The 21,264-nt window shown below is 34.5% G+C and overlaps 1 protein-coding gene across 2 annotated transcripts in view; it reads right to left on the bottom strand.

Annotated features, from left to right (window-relative positions):
* The window catches only part of LOC150102608 (signal-induced proliferation-associated 1-like protein 2), a 485,410-nt gene extending 469,869 nt beyond the window's left edge, over nt 1-15,541 (bottom strand). For both annotated transcript variants that reach the window (XM_090398858.1, XM_090398862.1), the window contains exon 1: nt 15,415-15,541. The gene's annotated coding sequence lies outside the window, so the exon portion shown is untranslated. The remainder of the gene's footprint in view (nt 1-15,414) is intronic.
* Between the last annotated feature and the right edge of the window lie 5,723 nt (nt 15,542-21,264).

Raw genomic sequence — 21,264 nt, 5'->3', positions numbered from 1 at the left:
TTTTCTGAATGGAACATTCATAAACTTAGACACTTCCCAAGTGAGTACAGCATGATCACTGCCACCAACTGAAGACAGAATTGTTACATCTTTAACTGAAACCCCCTCTGACACTATAATCAGATCTAACCAGTGGCGGCCCGTACATAAGCACTGCAACACTGCAGCACCCCCAAGGAAAAAATGAAAAAATTAAATTTTGTTTGTGCTTATAAATTAGGCTCGTTTCTAGTGTGCACATCTTCAAATTGAAAAATTATATTTTATGGCTGTGTATTTCTCAGTTAGATGCTTCTTTGAAGTGAAGCATGTTTATTTTGTGTGGAGTATTTTTGCCTTTGACATAATTGGTTTGTATTTGGTATCAAATTGTATGATTATGCATCGTTGTAGCTAAGCCTAATCTCGCTATTGTGACAGCTTCTGGCTGTTAAATCTTCTTTGAAGCCATGTATGTAAATCTTTGTGTTAGATATTTTTGGGTTATTCATGTAATAATGTGTTTGATGAAACATTTTGAGAATAATATGCTATTGTGATCGCGTTCTTGTTGTTAAGCCTAATCCTGCCATTCTCTGAGCATGTTAAATGAAATTTATTTATTTATTTAACTGGATGTTAAATGAAAAGTATTGATTATAAGTGTATAATACTGAGATAATTATTTCAAGCAACGTATGTAAATTTTGTAAGGTATTTTTATTGTTTAATGTTGTCTGTGTAATGATTTGTTTGATGAAGCATTTTCACAAATCCTGCAGTTTTTTTTAAAGTAGTTAGAGGCATGGTACTTTAAAGAATCCTAATATGAGTTTTTTATTTTAATCCTAGTTCAGAACTCAATATGGTATCAAGATCACAGACAATTTGTTTTAAAGGGAACAATCACACATCTAATATATTATCTGCTTTTCATAAATTACTTGCTAGTGAAAGTTTGGTGGATGTAACATTATCATGTGAAGGATAATGTCACATCCCTTAAGGCTCACAAAATAGTACTATCTGCAAGCAGCACTCTTCTATACAGCTTATTTTTAGAGAACCCAATTAGTCATCCTGTTGTGACATTAAATGATATGAAGTTCAACGACTTAAGGTTGATGATCTAATATATGTACCATGGTGAAATTAATATTTCATGGGATATGCTTCCATCATTGTGAAAATCTGTGGAGTTCCTAAAAATGAAAGATTTTTTGGAAGTTGCTAATAAGTACTATGATTCTGTGGAAGGCATACAGCAAGGAGCTTTAGGTTATGATCGTCACGAAGCAGGGAAACCGATCATTGTTCACCTGGTTGCTGAAGGCCAACTGTCAGGTGAATGTGTACATATAAGTGTATTGTCTCATTCAGTATCTGATGCCACAGTTAATTCTCACTTGCCAGTCACAATCTTGGGTAGTGATGACATCAATCTTTGTTTTCTAGTTTTGTTATGTCATCTGAGTCAACCATTTCTTCTGTAGTTGCTAGGGATGTCAATCCAGATTACTTAACATCTTGTGTTTTTATGGCATCACCTCTTGAATCTGATGTCAAGGTAGAAACGAAAGATTGCACAGTTCATTTCATATCTTCTAATATATCAAATGTTTTGCCTGTATTAATTGGCTCGTATAATCACAGAAGTTTTAGTGTAATATATGATGATACATCTGGTTTGTCTAATATCCCATGTTTAAGTGATCATCAAGACTTCGCAGTTAGGTGCCATCAGTCTCATAGGGAACATACATGTTTTATACAGCCATATCCCAATGTATCTGATAGAAGTATGTGGAGTAGACTGTGTTCTGCAAGTTCTCCTGAAACAAAGGAATGGACATTTTTAAATGACTGTAATATATTTTATAATTTTGATCGGACCAAATTGTATAGTCTATCTTTCAGAATTCCAATATGTTCTGTTTTTTATGGAATAGAAATTATGGGATTAAGAATGACAAGGTATGAGAATGACAGAAGTGAATACCATATTTTCTGGTGTATAAGACACATCCAAGAAATTTAATACAATTCTCTGGAAAAAACCTAAACTTTAAAGTATGATTTTTAAAAAAAATTGATAAAATAATAGATAATTTTTAATGTGTACGAATCATTTTTGTTGAAATGGCAATGACATTTTGCCGATTTTCTTGCACCCATTTCAAAACTTCGGTCTCTAGTTCTGGCCACTTCGCAATTTTTCCACGTTCTGCACGCTTTTCATTACACAAATTGAACAAAATCTCCTGACACCACGCCAAGTTCTAACATTTTTTCTGTAGGCGGAGGTCGAAAATATCTTTCAGCTTCCCTATTCCCGTGTTCTTATTTTACAACCTGCAATTTGTAACTTGAAGTATATGAATGTCGCCTGTTTTTTTCCATCACTAAAATCTATGGGGAAATATCAAACTGAACACAAAATATCTCAACACGTCAACTCAATACTGATAAACATCGGTAACTGATTACTCGGATAAAATATTATGAAACTTGAATAGGGACTCCCCGTTCTTAGCCAATGACGTGCTAGAAGTCACGTGAAAGTCAAGCATCAATTTGATTGCACCATTAACCGCCTACAAAGATCTTGGAACATAAAAGGGAGTGCGTATGACTTTGAAAAGAGGAAACAATCTTTACCTTCATTATATAAGACACGCCCCATTTTTAAGATGAATTTTTAAGGTAAAAAAGTGCGTCTTATACACTGGAAATTATGGTATGTGCATGGAATAAACAGAAAAAAAAATTGATACACAGCGATTGCTGAGTGATATACCAAAGAATGTGAGAGAAGATCAGGGACAAAAACAAGCATCAGTGGGAGTAAACGATGTCAAGCTAAGAAGGAGCAAAAAAAGATGTTGTGCTGTATGAGAATTCTATAATTAAGGGTGTGAAGGATGATAGAGTAATTAAAGCATGTTATCCAGGGGCAATGATTAAGGATATAACTGGGGCTGTGAAATTGCAGAAAGATAGAATGAGTGAGATTATTGCAGTTATAGGGACGAATGATCTAGGTAGCGAAAGATTTTCTGTATGACAGAATTTGAAGGATTTAATGATAGCAATGAATCCAAAGAGTGAGAGTGGAAAGATTATGAGTGTGCTACCACGATTAGATAGTGATGAATTGAACAGAAAAGCAATTATAGTAAATGGAATGGTGCCAAGATTGTGTAAAAGGTTTTGCAAAGAAATGAAACTGAATATTCATTTTATGAATGTCTGGGATGAGTTTGATAAAAGGAAGGAGTATTTTAAGAGAGGTGGTTTGCACTTAAATGGATTAGGAGCTTGGCATTTAGAACATTTATTGATAAAGGATAGAGTAAAGGGTCAAAAACAGGGAAATGGGATTTGCAAGGGAGGCAGGTGATAGAGTCAGCTGTAAATAGTACTAAGGTCATTAATCGCTGTGAATTTGGATTAATATTTTGCAGAATATTAACAGTATACAGAGTGGGCTAATTCGCACACAGGGAGATTATGGGAGGAAGGGAGTATTGCAGTTTATGTATACTAATGCTCGAAGTATTAGGAATAAGTGTGAAGAATTTTTGTCATTACTTAGTACAACATGGCCAAAAATTATAGGAATTAGCAAAACTTGGTTAACTAAGAATGATATAGTTATTGGGATTGAATGTAAGGGGTACAGTATTTTCAGACAGGATAGAAATGACAGAATGGGGGAGGGGTTTTATTAATGATAGACGAAGCATTAAAGCCAAAAAAGATAGAAGTACCTCACTGTGACAGATATGTAGAGGGCAGTTCATTCGAGGCTGTTGACCTCGAATGAACATTGAAGACATGCCTTGACCTCGCATGTCTTCAATGGGAATGTTTCATTTTTCCAGTTGTTCCATTATTGTTGCGCATAAACCACGTCCTGTGGAATCTGATATGTCTGCAAAACTTAAAACTTTTCCCCTTGTCTTGACAATTCCATTGTCACAGGAAACAAAGCGAATAATAATGGTCATTTGTTCTGTTTTACTTGCATCAGGTGTGCAGTCTAAAATTATGCAATAAATTTTGATAATAAAATGTATCCCTGATTGCGTTACTTAAAGTTTTCACTATTTCATTTTTGACTGTCTTTACTCAAACAGTGTACTCTATTGATTCGTTGTAGGGATCTTTCAACATGGTTTTCCATAACCTGATCAAACTTCGCAAATAGTTCGACTAATTTTTTAAAATTGCCGTTATTCCTCTCATATAATTTATCAGATGATCCGAGGAGAGCTAAATTTTGGCTACCAAGGAATTTTATAATTTCAATCAAGCGTTCTAAAACACTCGTCCAATGTTTCTTTTCCATTTCATACACGCTTTGAGCCTTGCAATCAATAAATGAGCCATATTCTTGGCACAAGCTCCCGTTTTCCATTTTTCTATCATAATACTTGTCGCCAAATTTACGACCATATGTATCTGGGATATATTATATTTTTCTTTTGAACAGGCCCCATTTCAATTAAAACAACTCATAATTTTTCATCAATATTTCCCCATTCACCTGGATCTTCTAAATTTACAGAGACTAACAATGTGTTAGTTTCGTGGTCAACTACAATTAAATCTTCTCCTAACTGTTTTTCACTTAAATCTTGTGTCTTGCTATCTTGTTTAATAGTTGCAATAGTACTTTCATGCAAACTGGATGATGTGCACGGTTCTTCAACTCTGATTTCTGATGTATCGAGTTGGTTACAATCTGCATCAGAATATTTTAATATTTTAACAAATATATTAAGAGCTCCAGTTTGTTTCTTAATATCTGCTTCTTTCGCAGCATGACGCTTACCATTTTGTGCACCGGATACTTTTTTTTTTTTAATTTTTGATTCCATTTCTATTTTATTCCCACAAGAAATTATTACACAACACGACACAGAGACGAAATAATAGTCCGCACTGCGCTACTGTCAGTAGCTTACTGAGATGCGTACCATATGACTTAACTAGGAACAAATGTTTTGCACCAAAATTCGTTTCTGCGCATAAAAACCGTTCACCGTTTCACTTTAGATAGACTGCAGTAGACACAACATCCTGCAGGCAAGCATTTAGCCTGCTCTCGTTGTAAAATGGTAAACAGCCGACTGATCAAAGAGGCGGCAATATACAATTTTTTTAAATTTTTATTCGGTGTATCCGGCCTTATTTATTTTAATATTGATCATTCTAAGAATTTTTTGTTTTTATGATAAAAATTTTGCTACTTAAAAATTAACTTATGAACCATGCCCCGGCGGCGGTGCCCCCTTCGTAGCTGCGCCCGCATGTACCGCATGCTCTGCATACCCGCTTCCTCTGGCCCTGCCAACATGTATCTTTTATTTTCTCTGAATAAATCACTGCAGATATCGATATTTAGTATCGAACGATGCGACTCCATGGTTATACAAATTACTGGTATCCATGATATTGATATACGATTATAGATTATGAATAATAATTTATGATTGACCAATATTAAAGTATATTTATAGTTTTTACTAAAAGCAGGATAAAACTGACATTTTTATTAAAACGACGGGACGGCCTGGAAATATTAAAAAAAAAAAAAAAAAAAAAAAAAAAACCGGTACTGTCACGTTCAAAACGGTACATATGGTCTGCCTATGTAAAAGTCATATTTTCTTTATACAAGTAGGAGTCTAGTGTACCATCATATTATTAAATGATCAGGATTGGAGATAGCTTTAGAAAGTTCAATCACTTGGTTAAGTATATTTCAGTGTATACAGTTGAGTGTATGAATGTGTATAATACGGCCGTGCAAGTACGAAGGACAAAAAATCAGAATGGGACAGTTAGTGTAAGGTATCAAAATATGGATGGGACAAATGGGCTTCTGCAATTCATGTATACTAATGCCAGAAGAATTAGGAACCAGAAGGAAGAATTTTTGGCCTTGGTCGGCTCTTCCAGGCCACGGGGTATTGGCATTAGTGAAACATGGCTGACAGAAGATGATATAGTTAGTGGGATTGAATGTGAGGGGGCATAGTGTGTTCAGGAGGGACAGGGAGAATAAAATGGGGGAGGAGTGTTATTGATGATAGCTAATGAAGTGCAGCCAAGGAGAATAGAAGTTGAACTGCAGGATAGAGAAAAGAGCACATTTGAGGCTATTTGGTGTGAGATTGAGGCTAGCAGAACAAAATATACAATTGGATGCTGCTATAGACCAGGTAAGCAAATAGAAGCAATGAGTGGAAGGAGGATAATTATTATGGGAGATTTCAACTATGGTAACATTGATTGGAAGGAAGAGAGGACACATGGGTGGAAGGAATTGGATTTTATGCAGTTATTAAGGGATAACTATCTGCGACAGCATGTAATGGAAAATACTAGGGGTCAGAGAGTGCTTGACCTAGTAATTGCATCTGAGAATTTAACTGTAACGAATATGACCACGTTGCCACCAATTGGTGAGAGTGATCATAGGGTCTTGACTTGGGAGGTGGCTAAATGTGTAGAATTTTCAATTAAGACAGGGTACATGTGGAATTATAGGGCTGGTAAGTATGACAAGCTTAGGAGTTTGCTTGCTTCAGTGCCATGGCATGTAAAACTTCAAGGGCTGGATGTTGATAGTGCATGGGAGTTGGTTAAGGAGTGCTTGCAGGAGGCAATGGCTGACTGTATACCTAAAGTCCGAATAGTAAATCAAGTAGGGGTTAAATGGATGAATAACACCATTAAGCTTGAGCTGCAAAAAAAGAAACAACTGTGGAAGAAATTTAAGGAGAAAAGTGACCTGCAGGCACATGAGTGGTATAAAGCACAGCCCAGAAGGGTAACGAGTGTGGTAAGAAAAGCAAAAGCGGATTATGAAAGAAAATTAGTCATGCAGGCGCTAAAGAGAATTCCAAACAGTTTTTTCGATATGTTGCAAGTAAAAGAAAAAATGTACACGGCAGAATGATTTTAAAGAATGCCGATGGTAGGGAGGTAACTGAATCAGTTGATATAGTGGAATTACTGAGCGAGCACTTTGCAAGATTATATCATCCAGGTGGTGACATTGCAGGAATGAAGGAACAAACAGCTTATACAGGAATGTTGGTGAATGAAGTGGAGGTGAATAGTCTATTACAAAACCTCAATGTCAATACGTCTGTGGGATTGGATGGTATACCAGCTCGTGTCGTACGTGAAGCAGCTAAAGAATTGTCAGTGCCATTGACCATTTTTTTTAATTTGAGTCTCGGGTCTGGGATAGTCCCAAGGGGGTGGAAAGAGGGCAAAATAGTTCCGCTGCATAAAGGAGGTTCCAAGACTGCTGTTGTAATTTACCGACCGATCAGCATATCAACAATCGTCGTCAAGGACTTCGAGAAAATCGTCAAGGGGAAAATACAGGAATGGATAGGTGAAAATAGGATACTATATGGGGGACGGCATGGTTTTGTGAAGGGTAGATCATGCCTCAGTAACTTGCTCACCTTTTATAACACCGTCATATTATTAAATGATCAGGATTGGAGATAGCTTTAGAAAGTTCGATCATTTGGTTAAGTATATTTGAGGGGCCATCCATGGAAGATGGGCAAGATGTGGTTAGCAAGGGTGTTAGAGCTAGGTTTTTTACTTGAAGAGTGGTGAATGAGTGGAATAAGCTGCCAGAGTCTGTTGTGGGTACCATGACTGTAAATGAGTTCAAGGAGAAGTATGATAGATACTGTGTGAATGTTGAATAGTTGTTCTTGACATGATGGTAGGGCCTCCTTCGATGAGTCTAAGGACTCCTTGGAGTTGCCCGTACTACTACTACTACTAATAATAATAATATTAGACTTGAAAATAAATTATATTATTGTTTTAACAACCTACCGAAATATAGGGGGGGGGGGATTCTGATATACCATTTTGCTATTTTGATATAAAAAATAGTAAAATAGTATATCATATATAAAAAATATATGACTTCCGTACTGATTTAATTTGGATATCTTTCTTTATCTAGCTCCCATCAAAATTATGGGATGGGTACCTCAATAAAGTTTCCCATCCCATAATGTCTTTGCATGTATGCGATACTGGGGAAATTGATGTGAAGTCAATAGCCTTTATAAACGAGTAGCTTACACGTGAAGATACTTTACGTGCAAACTTTGTTTGCTTGAAGGATTAAAAGAAGAATATAATTCCGTATTAAGTATAATATTTATCAAATATTGTACATATTTTTAATCCAGTGGTAAAATTTTCTGCAATGTAGGATAAGATGGTTAATCTTATGTTGCTTATGTGTGTGTGTGTGTGTGTGTGTGCAAATTGCTAGTGTTCGCCTGGTTGCAGGATGAAAACCCGAAGCCCAAGTTTTTCCGAGAGTTAAACCCAACCACCCCGTGTGAGATCGGCTAACACACACCACACTTCGTCAGTTGAAAGTCCTGATAAAGGTTCGTCGTTTCCTTAACAGCATTCAAACCCAAGTATTTCCAACGCAAGAACTTCATCGAAACAGAATGAGCTACGCCACTGAAAATGGCATTTGACGATTTATAAATCATCAAATGCCCTCTTCTTCCTAATGAGACCGGCTAACTCACATCATGGACTGGAATCGAACCCAGGTCTTTCCGATGAAAGGGCTTCGTCTATACCGACTAAGCTACACAGGCACTCACAAAAAAAATAAATTTCAGACATAGATGACAACTAAGAATAAAATTTTTCTCAGCATTCTTTCCGCAGCGTATAATTTAAAGTAAGCCTAAAACACAGTGATACCACCGTAAATGACGACTATAGAAACAAGTTCATTATAGCCATTGCATCATTATAACTGGTCATCCTTAAATTGATTCCCACGTTTTCAAGATTTTTTGGAGTCTCTCTCAATCGCAAAATTTCTAATCTGAAAAAAAAAAAAAAAAAAATCAAAATTTTCTAGGAAAATACGTCTAGTTTTCTTAAACTCTCTTTCTCTAAGAGTGTGGCACCATTTAAAGATGACTTGAAAGTATAAATTTATGACATTTTTAAGCTTGTATTTTTCTGTGGATCCCACCACAAAAGATTGTAAACCTATCTCATATATTAGCAATTGTACAACACATTTCAGTTATTTAATTTTTATTTTTATTATTTTTTTATTTTTATTTTTATTTTATTATTATTTTATTATTTTTTTTTTTTCGGTCTTACATTTTTTCTTTTTTCATGTAAGATCCAAACATGAAAAAGAATTGAAAAAAAAAAAAAAAAAGAAAGAAAGAAAAGAAAAGTCACAGATTACAAACGTTAATAATTTACCACCAGTGCGTTTTATATACGCGTACAGTGCTATACTTATTTTTTTCAAGCCTGGTTGCAGAAGAATGGAGAGGGTTTCTGCTCTCCAACTAGTATGAAGTGAACTGAATCGCACTACTGGAATGGATGTTTGGGAATGCCTTTACCTGGTAAATAAATGTCATTAACCGATGTAAGACCGGCACCCTGCCATTAGACCTGAAGTGGTCTCAGAACTTCCATGTTTGGTCTTCAAAGCAGGATTTCCGAATCATCTTACTCATAGCTCACACACGGTTCCAATACATCATAGATTTACAACCTCTCGAGAGTGCAATTCATATTTTAAAAAAAATTATACATAAAAATAAAACATTATTTATGTGTGTGTGTGTGTGTGGAGGGGAAGTATATCGAAGAATAATATTTAGTTTGCGACAGCAATCCCATCACTTCAAAAATTATATTTTTGTTTACTTACGGGTAAAGACAATACGACAATAAAGACGAGTTATACAATAAACAACACAAAAAAATAAAATAATAATAATAATAATAATTAATAAATAAATAATAAATAAATAATTGCTTATTGACTTTTACCACTGCAAAATAAAATAAAATAAATAAAGAAATAGTTTTAAAAAATTCCGGCACCGATATCATTGTGAAGTAATGAAAAGTATGTATAGTTGTCAGAGCGAAATAATTGGAGGAGGTGGGGGTGAAACTAGTAGGTATTAAAACATATACTGAGAAAGACATAATTTTCGTTATTAATTAATTCGCTACGGAATTTTTTTAATTTATATTTGGAAAATATAGATGCATTTCCATTATATGCATAATCCATTATATGCGTCTTTGCATAAATGAAATGTTTGTTCTTAAGAATAGTTTATATAATTTTGTAGAGTCTGGAAATTTTAAACTTGAAGGAACTTATATAATAACTCTTTGATGTGTAAAGTACAGGGTAGCCCATAAGTCATGGACATCAGTAGAAACGGCCCGTCTTTGCAAAGCTAAAAATGGAAGGCATTTAAATGATGTGGTTTTTTCATAACTAATAAAAAAAAATCTGGTGATGTTAAAAAAACTTATGCAGTTGCTTCACAAAGATTTGCCTTTTCTTCGACATGTTCTATGACTTATAGGCCACCCTGTATAAGAAAGACTACATTTGTTTTCTTTGATGGAAATTATGTGAAATAATCAAATCTATTAAATGGGAAAAATTTATTATGGTGACATTTGCACTCCTTTTTGTAATATATCCTCCAAAATATGAAGGATTACCAAGATAATCCTTCATAACCCTCCGCAAGAGCACCTGTTATGAGTCGCTAATCATTAAAAAACTTACTTTACGAGGTAGCCTTTTTATATACATACACAAAGCATTAACATTTTCTTCGTTAATAAATTATATATCATTATTAAAAATTTCTGTATTAGTGCTTATTTCGAAACCTTAGGGCTAAAATAGTTTAGCGACTCCCTTGAAGAACTAAAGACATTACAGAATTCCTTTTATTTATCAATTTTATTAGAATTTCTCTACACGCAAAGGCTTATTTCACTATTTCGGAATATTAAATGACAAACTATTGAATTTTGTACCGACTAGCATCTAGGGTTGTTATTTTGGGTACCTTGTTAAGTAGACAAAAACACCTATTAGTACAGTCACTGAAGCATTGCCCCGCAAAGGAAGTGATGTGATAAGGTTCGTAATTCGTTTTCTTGCCATATTTTCTTTAAGGACAGTCTGAGTTTAAGAGCAAAACTGCTTAATTGGCTAATTACGCTCTTTGAAGTATTCTCTTTACTTCCTTTTAAAGGACTAGAATTATTAAAGAACGGAAGTGTGGGAGGGTGTACACATAACATATTCTTTTCTTTTATTCCTTTACATATAGGCACGATTTCTAATTATGTATTTATTAATATCCTGCAGCAGAACTTATGTGATGTGCATTACAGCCTCCCGTGTGTTTTAAACTGAAATAGTGACCCACGGATTTGATAACTACATTCTTTTTGATATTACAACATCTTAACTAATTTGCATATTAAATGTAAAAAAAAAAATTAGTAACTTTTCTCGTTAAACTCGAATGCACTACGTAAATTTTTCTGCGTATTCGGAATGATTTCCTCAATGATGAATACCCAATCGTATCGTTATTATTATTATTATTATTATTATTATTATTATTATTATTATTATTATTTTATTCACATAATTGATACACAGTCAAAACAAGATATCATATAAACAACAATTTGACTGGCGATACAGAACAATTCAGATTCTACCCAAGAATCTAGCGTAGTGAAAAAATAAGAATTATAAAAAGGTTTTATTCCTTAACATTTTAGTGGTGGCACTTGTTGAGCCGTCTCTCTCTCTCTCTCTCTCTCTCTCTTCACTACGTGCCACTTATTTAATGATAACCTTGGGTTAGCTATTTCTGATTGGATACCAGTGGAGGTTGTACTGCCCACTCAGTCTCCAAAAGTTAGATAGGGCTAAAACGGCATCGCCTACTCCCTATATACGGGAATAAAAAGGCGTTCGCTGATTTTTTTTAATTTTTATTTATTTTTATTTTTATGTTTTATCAGTGGTAATAATTATGTAAATTCAGTTGCTTTAGTCCTAACTTATGATTTTTATTTTATTTAAAAAAAATAAAAAAATCAGCTAACGCCTTTTTATTCCCGTATATAGGGAGTAGGCAAGGCCATTTTAGCCCTATCTAACTTTTTATTTTATTATATTATTTTTTATTTTATTATTTTATTTATTTATTTATTTATATTTAATCATTTTTAAGACCAGTAAAGCAGCAAACACTACCCTTCAGACTTCATGACTATCAATGTATCAAGGATTTAATTGAAGAAATTACAGCAGAGACAAGTGTCACCATCTTATAGTTTTCAACTCTAAGAAATACATATATATCTGAAATTCAGTGACGTGCCATTGAATTAGGGACAGGAGACGCTATGCAAATTCTGTACCGCAACTCCCGCATTTGCGAGCATGCGTAGCCGAAACTGTGGTTATACTTAGCTGCCATGTCTTCCCCAAGCATTCGTCGTCATATGCGTAATGGGAAAGGCCCAGGAATTAGATGCATTTGACAGAGGGCAGATCGTAGGTGCCCGACGGATGAGTTACTTAATCTCCGAAATTCTCGACGAACTTGGAAAGTGGAAATTTCATATGCCCAGTGTTCAGGAAATATGAAAATTCCTGCCAAAAAACAAGCCCCTGGACAAACTGCAAAGGGCAACAACCAGCCTTGGATAATGCTTTGCCATCTGACTGGCATTTTACAGATCGATAGAGGCCGGACATGATCTCAAATTATCTCCCATGTGAAGGAGGGTTCTAGCCAGAAAGTCAGTTCAAGGACTGTGCAACGTTCATTTCAGCGTCTCGGCTTCGGAAGAGAGCCGCCGACTACGAGACTCCACTCCAAACGGCACTACACTGGACTGAACGCCTTGCCTGGGCTAAGGAACATCGATACTGAACGACTGAAAATTAGCGACGTGTTGCCTGCAGGGATGAATCTCGATTTAAACTTCTCACAGATGGGAGACTGAGGATATGGCGGCAACCCCGTGAAACCATGGATCCTGCATGTCAGGTGAGAACTGTGCAATCTGGTGGTTGCTCATTCATGACCTGGGAAGTCTTCATTTGAACGTCTTTGGGACTATTGGGGCTGTGGAAATCATGGCTGGCCATTTACATCCATTTATGTGCATCATACATCCCAATGGAGATTATATCTACTAGCAAGACATCTGTTAATCTCACAGGTTCAAGCAGGCTACTGCTTGGTTCTGAGAGCATTCTGTTGACTTTGAAATAATGAAGTGGCCACCTTGAAGATCTGATATTAATCCCATTGAAAATATTCATACCATCGAGCAGAATGTTGAGGCCCATGTTCCATTCTTGCCAAACCTTGAGCGAATTTTAGACAGCTCTGGATCGCAATTCATGGGTCGCCATACCTGTGAAAAATTTTCAAATGTTTGTGGAATCCTTGCTTCGTCGTGTGGCGGCTGTTATCATAGCCAGATTGGGTCGTCTAATACTTGACAGCTATCCCTAACTGAATGGCACTTAAGTGTAGTATGAATTTGGCAGTCGATTTTATTGATTTATGCTTTCCACAGTTTCTAAGAGTAAAAAACAATAATTTCCAGTATCAATGATTGACTAAATCTAGAACTAGAACATACCAAAGAAAGGCTTATAAAATTTTCCTCTACTGGAATCGAATCGATAACTGTTTTTCTCCAAGGAGTCTGGAGGGTTTGGAAGTAAAACCATTTCCACAGTGCTAAAAAAGTAGAAACGTTTCATTTTCATCTACATAAGTTTATTCTTCCTTCAAATACTTTATTATTAATGGTAATTTTTTTCCAATTGCGGTGTTAAATTATACAAAATTCATTAATCTTTTTCTATTCAAGAGTCTCTTCTTTTCCTCTCCTGAACATAATGGCAGGTAGGGTCGCAATGCCACTTTTACTAGGAAATAATAATAATAATAGGACAAGATGCCTTGTGGAAGTTGTTGTTTGTATCCATAGCGTTAGACGTCGCGAAGAAAGCCGTTCTCAGGATAAAACGCGTCATCTTAGAACCCACAGTGTTTTAGACAAATAACACACCGTGTTATGTTCAGGGACCACTAGAAGGTGGCACTTGTCTTCCTCTCTTTATCTGATGCTGTTCGGTATGAATGATAGTTTAGGGCAAGCTATCGCTGTTTCACTACCGTGGAGACTGAACTTATTTCCTATAGTAAGTAAAAAGACGTTCAGGGATTTTTTTTTTTTTTTAGAATGAGATCCTTCCAGTGGCATAGCTAATTGGAGGAGGAGGGGACGGTCCTCCCCGGGCGGCGCTGTTTTGGGGTGTTTCACGTGAGACACAATTTTATTTGTCGATAATTCTTTTATTTATGTTAAATTTGTAATTTTTATTACTTAATTAATAATTAGTTTTTAACAACTATATTTGCAACCAAAATAAACAAAATATAAATATAAGAAAACCATTACATTTCCCTATCATACTATAATTCAAATTCTTAAAAATAATAAAAAAAAAAAAAAAACGATAAGGCGATTGCTTTTTTTTCTGAAGTGTGTGTATATGTGGATTTGGATTTTATTAAATCGTAATTGATTAGAATATGGATTGGAAGTATTTATTGTCAATTAATTTGTTTAACTTATTAGATATAAAATCAAATTTCCTTTACATTGCCATAAACATACCCTATTTTCTCGAATATAACTCGCACTTTTTTCCCACAATTAAAGCTAAAAATCGTGGTGCGAGATATGTGTGGTGGTTTTCGGAAACTAAAGTTGTCAGATTTTTTCGTGAAATCCCCGCGTATATTACGCACCACGATTGTTACTGCTATTTCCTGCCTAGAGAGCAATTTCCTTGTGTACATCCTACCCAAATAGCGCCATCTTCTTTCCCATTATTTCAAGCAAAAATTATCAATAATTTACAAGACTTGAGAGATACTTAATGAACAATCCTTCACGAATGACTAATGAAGAGACAGCTATGGTACTAGGCCAGTAAAAATAGAGCAGCTAGAAGACATGCATATGATTGGTGCGGTATTAACAAAAGATCGCGCGAGTCATACATAAAAGCCAACAATTTTTGAATTGAAATGCTAATTCCCTTCAACGAAATTTAATATCTGAAAGTGCATTAAAAATATTCATTACATATTTCTTAGTTTTAACATGTTTACGAATTGGCGCTTTCCGTTTATTTTTATTGCTGCATTGCCTTTCAGCTGGAGGGACAGATTCCCACACACCTAGTTTTTAGTTAGATACCTTGTTTGCCAGTACAACATATGGTTTTATATATATATATATATATATATATATATATATATATATATATATATATATATATATATATATATATATATATATATATATATATATATATATATATATATATATATATCGGCTCGGTTGTTTTGATACATTTTTATAAAGAGATTTAATGATTAAAAACCGAGAATAATTGTAAGGCTTTAATGACATAAAACACTACTAGCTTCGGCTTTTGACAGCCTTCTTCAGGTGTCTTCTAGAATTAGGAAACAGCAATAAAAACACTGAAGTTTAAAACTGAGACGCACAGGAAAATTGCAGTACATAATTGACATGAAAAAACGTTGTATTTACATTTAAGTTGTTCTTTAAAACGTGGCAGTGTTTGTTGAGTGCGTGCCTGCAGACTCTCGTGAACGCCAGTACTGGACAACAGCAGAATGGCTATCAGGGATGTTGTAGCTCAAATTGTTATTTAAATGTTCGCGATTAAGGATGATTTCTCTGGACTCCACAATTTTTCTTTCAAACTCATCATGGCAACGAAAGATGCTTTCGGATCTATCCCAGCAGACTGAATTACCCTGGTGTTCATCATCAGGATTGTTCGAGAAAAGAACATGACTAGACAAGGCACTGGCATGTGTTCTTTTTGTAAAAGATGTCTCTTTATGTTCCTCCATACGACATTCAATAGATTTATTTGTTTGACCAAAATAAGGGATATTACAATCACACCATATCTTATATACGCCAGGATATTTCAGATTATGATGATGAATAGTGAAGCTCAAGCAACACAAATACAATATAATAACAATATTAACCTTATTAGAAAATCTGAGAATCTTAAGAGGGTACAGAATACATTTGATTTTACAAAAGCCCACAGTCAATCCTGACAAAGTTGTAATAAACAAGTCCTCTCACGTTCTTACAGCAGCTCAAAAAAGCATTCTCTGCAAAGGTCTTAATTTCATTCCTTCACCAATATTTATTCGTAAGGAATCTCTCCTTACTAAAGTAGAAAAGACTACTTCACTCCTACCTACTCAAATGGCTAAATTTCTACGTATTGAATCCATTTTCATTATTAATAATGCGAAACCTCCTACAGATAACATTTCTTCAGCTGAACAACAGGCTACAAAAAACTTGAAAAACAATAGGAATACAATAATATTACCGGCAGATAAAGGCAATGCTACAGTAGTCCTCGATTTTGAAGAATACCATAATAAGATGCTTCAATTACTTGAAAATAATACTTATTCAATACTCCAGGAAGATCCAACACGGGAACTACAAAACAGCACAAACATTTTATTGAAGACTACAACTGAACTATCTCGCAACATTCGGCTTTCTCTACGCTTTCTTCATCCACTTATCCCACGTATTGATGGAGTTCCAAAAATCCACAAGGAAAATATCCCTCTTCGTTTAATCGTGGAAGGTATTGATTCTCCGAACTTACAAGCTTTCTAAAGATCTTGCTAAATACCTCAAGCTTTTTTTCTAATAAGTCTTCATCCTTCGTCAACATTACCATGGACTTTATATCACACATTAAAGATATAACTATCAACGAGAATGACATAATAGCAAGTTTTGACATAATTTCCTTATTTACAAATGTCCCTACAGAAGAAGTGCTAATATTTACTAAAGAACAAATTATCCAAAAAAAAATGTTTGCTTTACTGACCCATTGCATTAAGTCTGGTTACTTCTGATATCAAGACACCATCTATAAACAGAACCGAGGTCTAGCAATGGGCAACCCTTTATCTCCTATTCTTGCGAACATTTACTTGGAGGATTTTGAAACAAAAGCTACATCATCCTTCTCGTTTAAACCAAAACTTTAGAAACGCTATTAAAGTGTCATCTATGTCATCAATCATCAAATAATAAAAATATCATCTACGTTAAAAAACGTAGAGGACATTTTTATTATTTGCAGTCACGACCACAACTCTCTCATGGATTTTCTTAATCATCTCAATAATCAGCATCCTAATATAAAATTCACAGTCGAACTTGAATATGACAATTCCCTACAACTCCGGGATATAAAACTTTCGCGCTGCTCTGGAAAATTTAGAATCTTAATGCATAGAAAACCTAAGCAAACTAATAGATATCTTCACAGTTAGTCCATCATTTTCCTCCACAAAAACTTGGAACTATTTCTACCTTGGGACATAGAGCACGCTCTCTTCTGAATGACCCAGATGAACTTCAAAAAGAAATTAATTACTTCTCACATGTCTTTAGACAAAATGGATATTCTGATAAAACCATTAAAAAATTTCTTCTAAATCCTCCTAGCCACCGCACTGAAGAAATAACCAACTTTAAGGGTAACATCTCCATCCCATACATCAGTTCAGTTTCCAAAAAATTAGCTAAAGTTCCTAAGAAGTACAACATCAGGACCTTATTCACTACACTTCCAAAAATCAGCTCGCTAAAAAGCAATCCAAAGCCTCATCATCATAATCTGAAATATCCTGGCGTATATAAGATATGGTGCGATTGTAATATCCCTTATTTTGGTCAAACAAATAAATCTATTGAATTTCGTATGGAGGAACATAAGAGAGACATCTCTTACAAAAGAACACATGCCAGTGCCTTGTCTAGTCATGTTCTTTTCTCGAACAATCCTGATGATGAACACCAGGGTAATTCAGTCTGCTGGGATTGATCCGAAAACATCTTTCGTTGCCATGATGAGTTTGAAAGAAAAATTGTGGAATCTAGAGAAATCAGCCTTAATCGTGAACATTTAAATACCAATTTGAGCTAAACATCCCTGATAGCCACTCTGCTGTTGTTCAGTACTGGCGTTCATGAGAGTCTGCTGGCACGCACTCAACAAACACTGCCACGTTTTAAAGAATAACTTAAATGTAAATACAATGTTTTTTCATGTCAATTATGTACTGCAATTTTTCTGTGTATATATATTGCCAGCCTAGCTGATGATGATGTATAATGTCCGTGCTCTCATCAACACAAATAGAAAAGAACTTACATGAAACCAACTATTTTTGTTAATTGTTCTTCTGTATTCCTTTCCAAATTAAGTTCCAATTAAGTATACATAGGATAATTTACAACGAGTTACCCTTGTGTTGCACTGCCTTTAGACTTGAACTACGTTCAGGCGCAAACTGAACTGTTTTGCTTACTACGGAGGAGTAAAAAAAAAAAAAAAAAAGTTTATAAAATTACTTGGTATCCTTAATATATATATATATATATATATATATATATATATATATATATATATATATATATATATATATATATATATATATATATATATATATATATATTTGCTTCCTGCTCTTTACAGATTGAGCAGAATGCAGAATGTCACAACCACCAGCAAAGAAACATAGACATTCAAATGAAATGGATATTAGGCAATTTAAAGAATACTGGACTGAAAAATTTGGCATGATTAAGAAAGATAATAAGCATTATGCATTTTATGTTCCGAATCAGTTGTTTGTATGACTTCTTCTGTAAAGAGACATTTTGAAACTGTTCATATGAAATTAAGTAACAAAAGTGAGCTAGAACAGAGAGAATTAATTTCTCGTGAACTGAGCAAGACAAAAAAAAAAAAAAAAAAGTCCGATGCTTTGATGAAATTTGTATCAGGTAGGCCTAGTTCCAACTTAGTTGCTGCTAGTTTTGAGGTTTCAAAAGTTATTGCCCAACATGGAAAATCACTCAGTGATGGGAAGTATATTAAAGAAACATGGCTAGAATGTGCTCCTTTCCTTTTTGACAATCTTTCAAAAAATGTGAAATTATTCAGTGCATTAAAGAATTGTCTGTCAGTAGAAAAACAATTAAGGATAGGATACTTAAGTTGGAAAAGAATACAGAATAACCATTAGCAAAAGATTTGGTTTCATGTAAGTTCCTTTCTATTTGTGTTGATGGAAGCACAAACATTACATCACCAGCTAGGCTGGCAATATTTGCGCGATTTTGGGGATGACGAAGTATGCGAAGAGAGAATTAACTTAGTAACACTACCTGAGTGTATCAGTGGGGTTAAAATATGTAAAGCAGTTATGAACGAATTATCTATTCGGCAAATTGATGTTTCCAAAGTGGTATCCATCACAACAGATGGGGCACCCAGCATGATTCGTAAGGAAGCAGGATTTGTAAATCTGTTTGAAAAATATGGTGGTCATCCACTGATAGGTTTTCATCGCATCCTAGATGAGGAGAATTTATGTGCAAACGCTGGCCTAAAGAAACTTCAAGAAGTGATGCAAACAGTAACCAAGGTTGCTAATTACATTTCTGTACGTGCTTTGAATAAAAGACAGTTTCAGAATCTATTAAATGAGGTGGTTTCGGTGTACAAAGGACTAATAATATACAACAATGTTCGTTGGCTTAGTCGAGGTCTTGTTCAGAAACGATTTGTTGAATGCCTGGATGAGATAAATCTCTTTTTCGACTAATCAACAAATGTGTTATAAAGAAATGTATAACATCGTATGGGTTTGTAAAGTGATGTTTTTTGCAGATTTTTGCGAACATTTAAATGACTTGAACCTCAAACTACAGGACACGAAACATCTTCAAATAAACATGCAGATGCTTTCGTGGATAAATATGGATGATTTTGAAATTCAGTTGATTGATTTTCAAAGTAACTCAATCTGAAGGCCTAAATTTGTTGATCTCAAAGTTGACTTGGAAAATATTGAAAAGGAGCGATTAGAAACGGGAGTAACAGAGAAAAGTGCGGAAAAAGAGAGGTAATAAGAACTTGGAATGCTATTCCCGAAACTTTTATATGTTTAAAATTCCTTGCAATAGCATTGTTATCCATTTTTGCATCTATATATCCTTGTAAATCATTGTTCTCAGTGATGAACTTTGTTAAGTCTCATAACAGGAGTAGGCTTACAGATGAAACTAGTAGCGCATGCATATCTCTATAGGGTACAAAATATAAACCTGATATAAATTATCTGTCATTAGTGATGCGGCAACAGCAGAAGTCTCATCGATGCTAAATAAATAAAATGTCCACTATTTTTCTTTCTCTAGTTTTGATTTGATGTTTTCTTCTAAAAATGATAAAGATTAATTTCTGTTTAATATATTATGTAGGTAAAATAACAATTTATTTTGTCTGTAATTTTTATGTATTACTCGTAAGGGATTGAGAAGTAATAAAATTATATCTTTAATTTTAGTTTATTTTATTGTGCTTTAGTCAAGTAAAACGATTATGAGATTGTGCACACTGCAATATCTTGGAAAAACTTCAAAAAATTTATGTCTGCTGATCTTCATAAAAAATAAAAAATAAAAATAAAAAATTCAGAATTGTCTGGCATGGGCAAGCGGGTTTTTTCTCCCAGAAACTCGGATTTTTCGTCTCGTAAACGCAAGAAATCGACCGTAGAACCCGCAGTATTTCAGACATTAAATCTAATGTTAGGGTTAGGGACCACAAGATTGCGCCACTTGTTGAGCCATTCTCTTCGCTGCGTGCCGCTTAAATAGTGATAGCTTTGGGCCAGCTATCCCTGATTAGTACCAGTGGAGATTGAACTGCCCACTCAGTCTCCAAAAAAGTTAGATACGGTTAAAACCAGCCTCGCCTACTCCCTGTATACGGGAATAATAATAATAATAATAATAATAATAATAATAATAATAATAATAATAATAATAATAATAATAATAATAATAATAATAATAATAATAATAATAAATGCGTCTTTAAATTGTGCGGCTTTATATGGCAGCTGGAATTACACTTAAATGCAAATAAAAATATTCACGCTATCAACACGGTAGAAAGACTTTTAAGTAAAAATTCCGTCTCTAATTTTTACATTCATTTAATATTTCATGACTTACAATAACCACTCTTACAATATTCTTTGATTTTTGATTATTTGAAAAGTCTTCCCAATACTTAAAAGACATCAAATAATAATATGTTCCTCAAAATTTCGGTTGGCACGTGAGAAAATTTTGCATTAAAGATTTGGCGATTTTGGCATGCACACTTAAAAAAAGTTGCCC

This window comes from Typopeltis vanoorti, chromosome 10, assembly GCF_054136105.1.
Source record: "Typopeltis vanoorti isolate ZY-2024b chromosome 10, IOZ_Tvanoo_1.0, whole genome shotgun sequence".
NCBI lineage: Eukaryota > Metazoa > Arthropoda > Arachnida > Uropygi > Thelyphonidae > Typopeltis > Typopeltis vanoorti.
The sequence above is the reverse complement of the archived record's forward strand: the minus strand, read 5'-3'. Positions and strand labels throughout refer to the sequence as shown.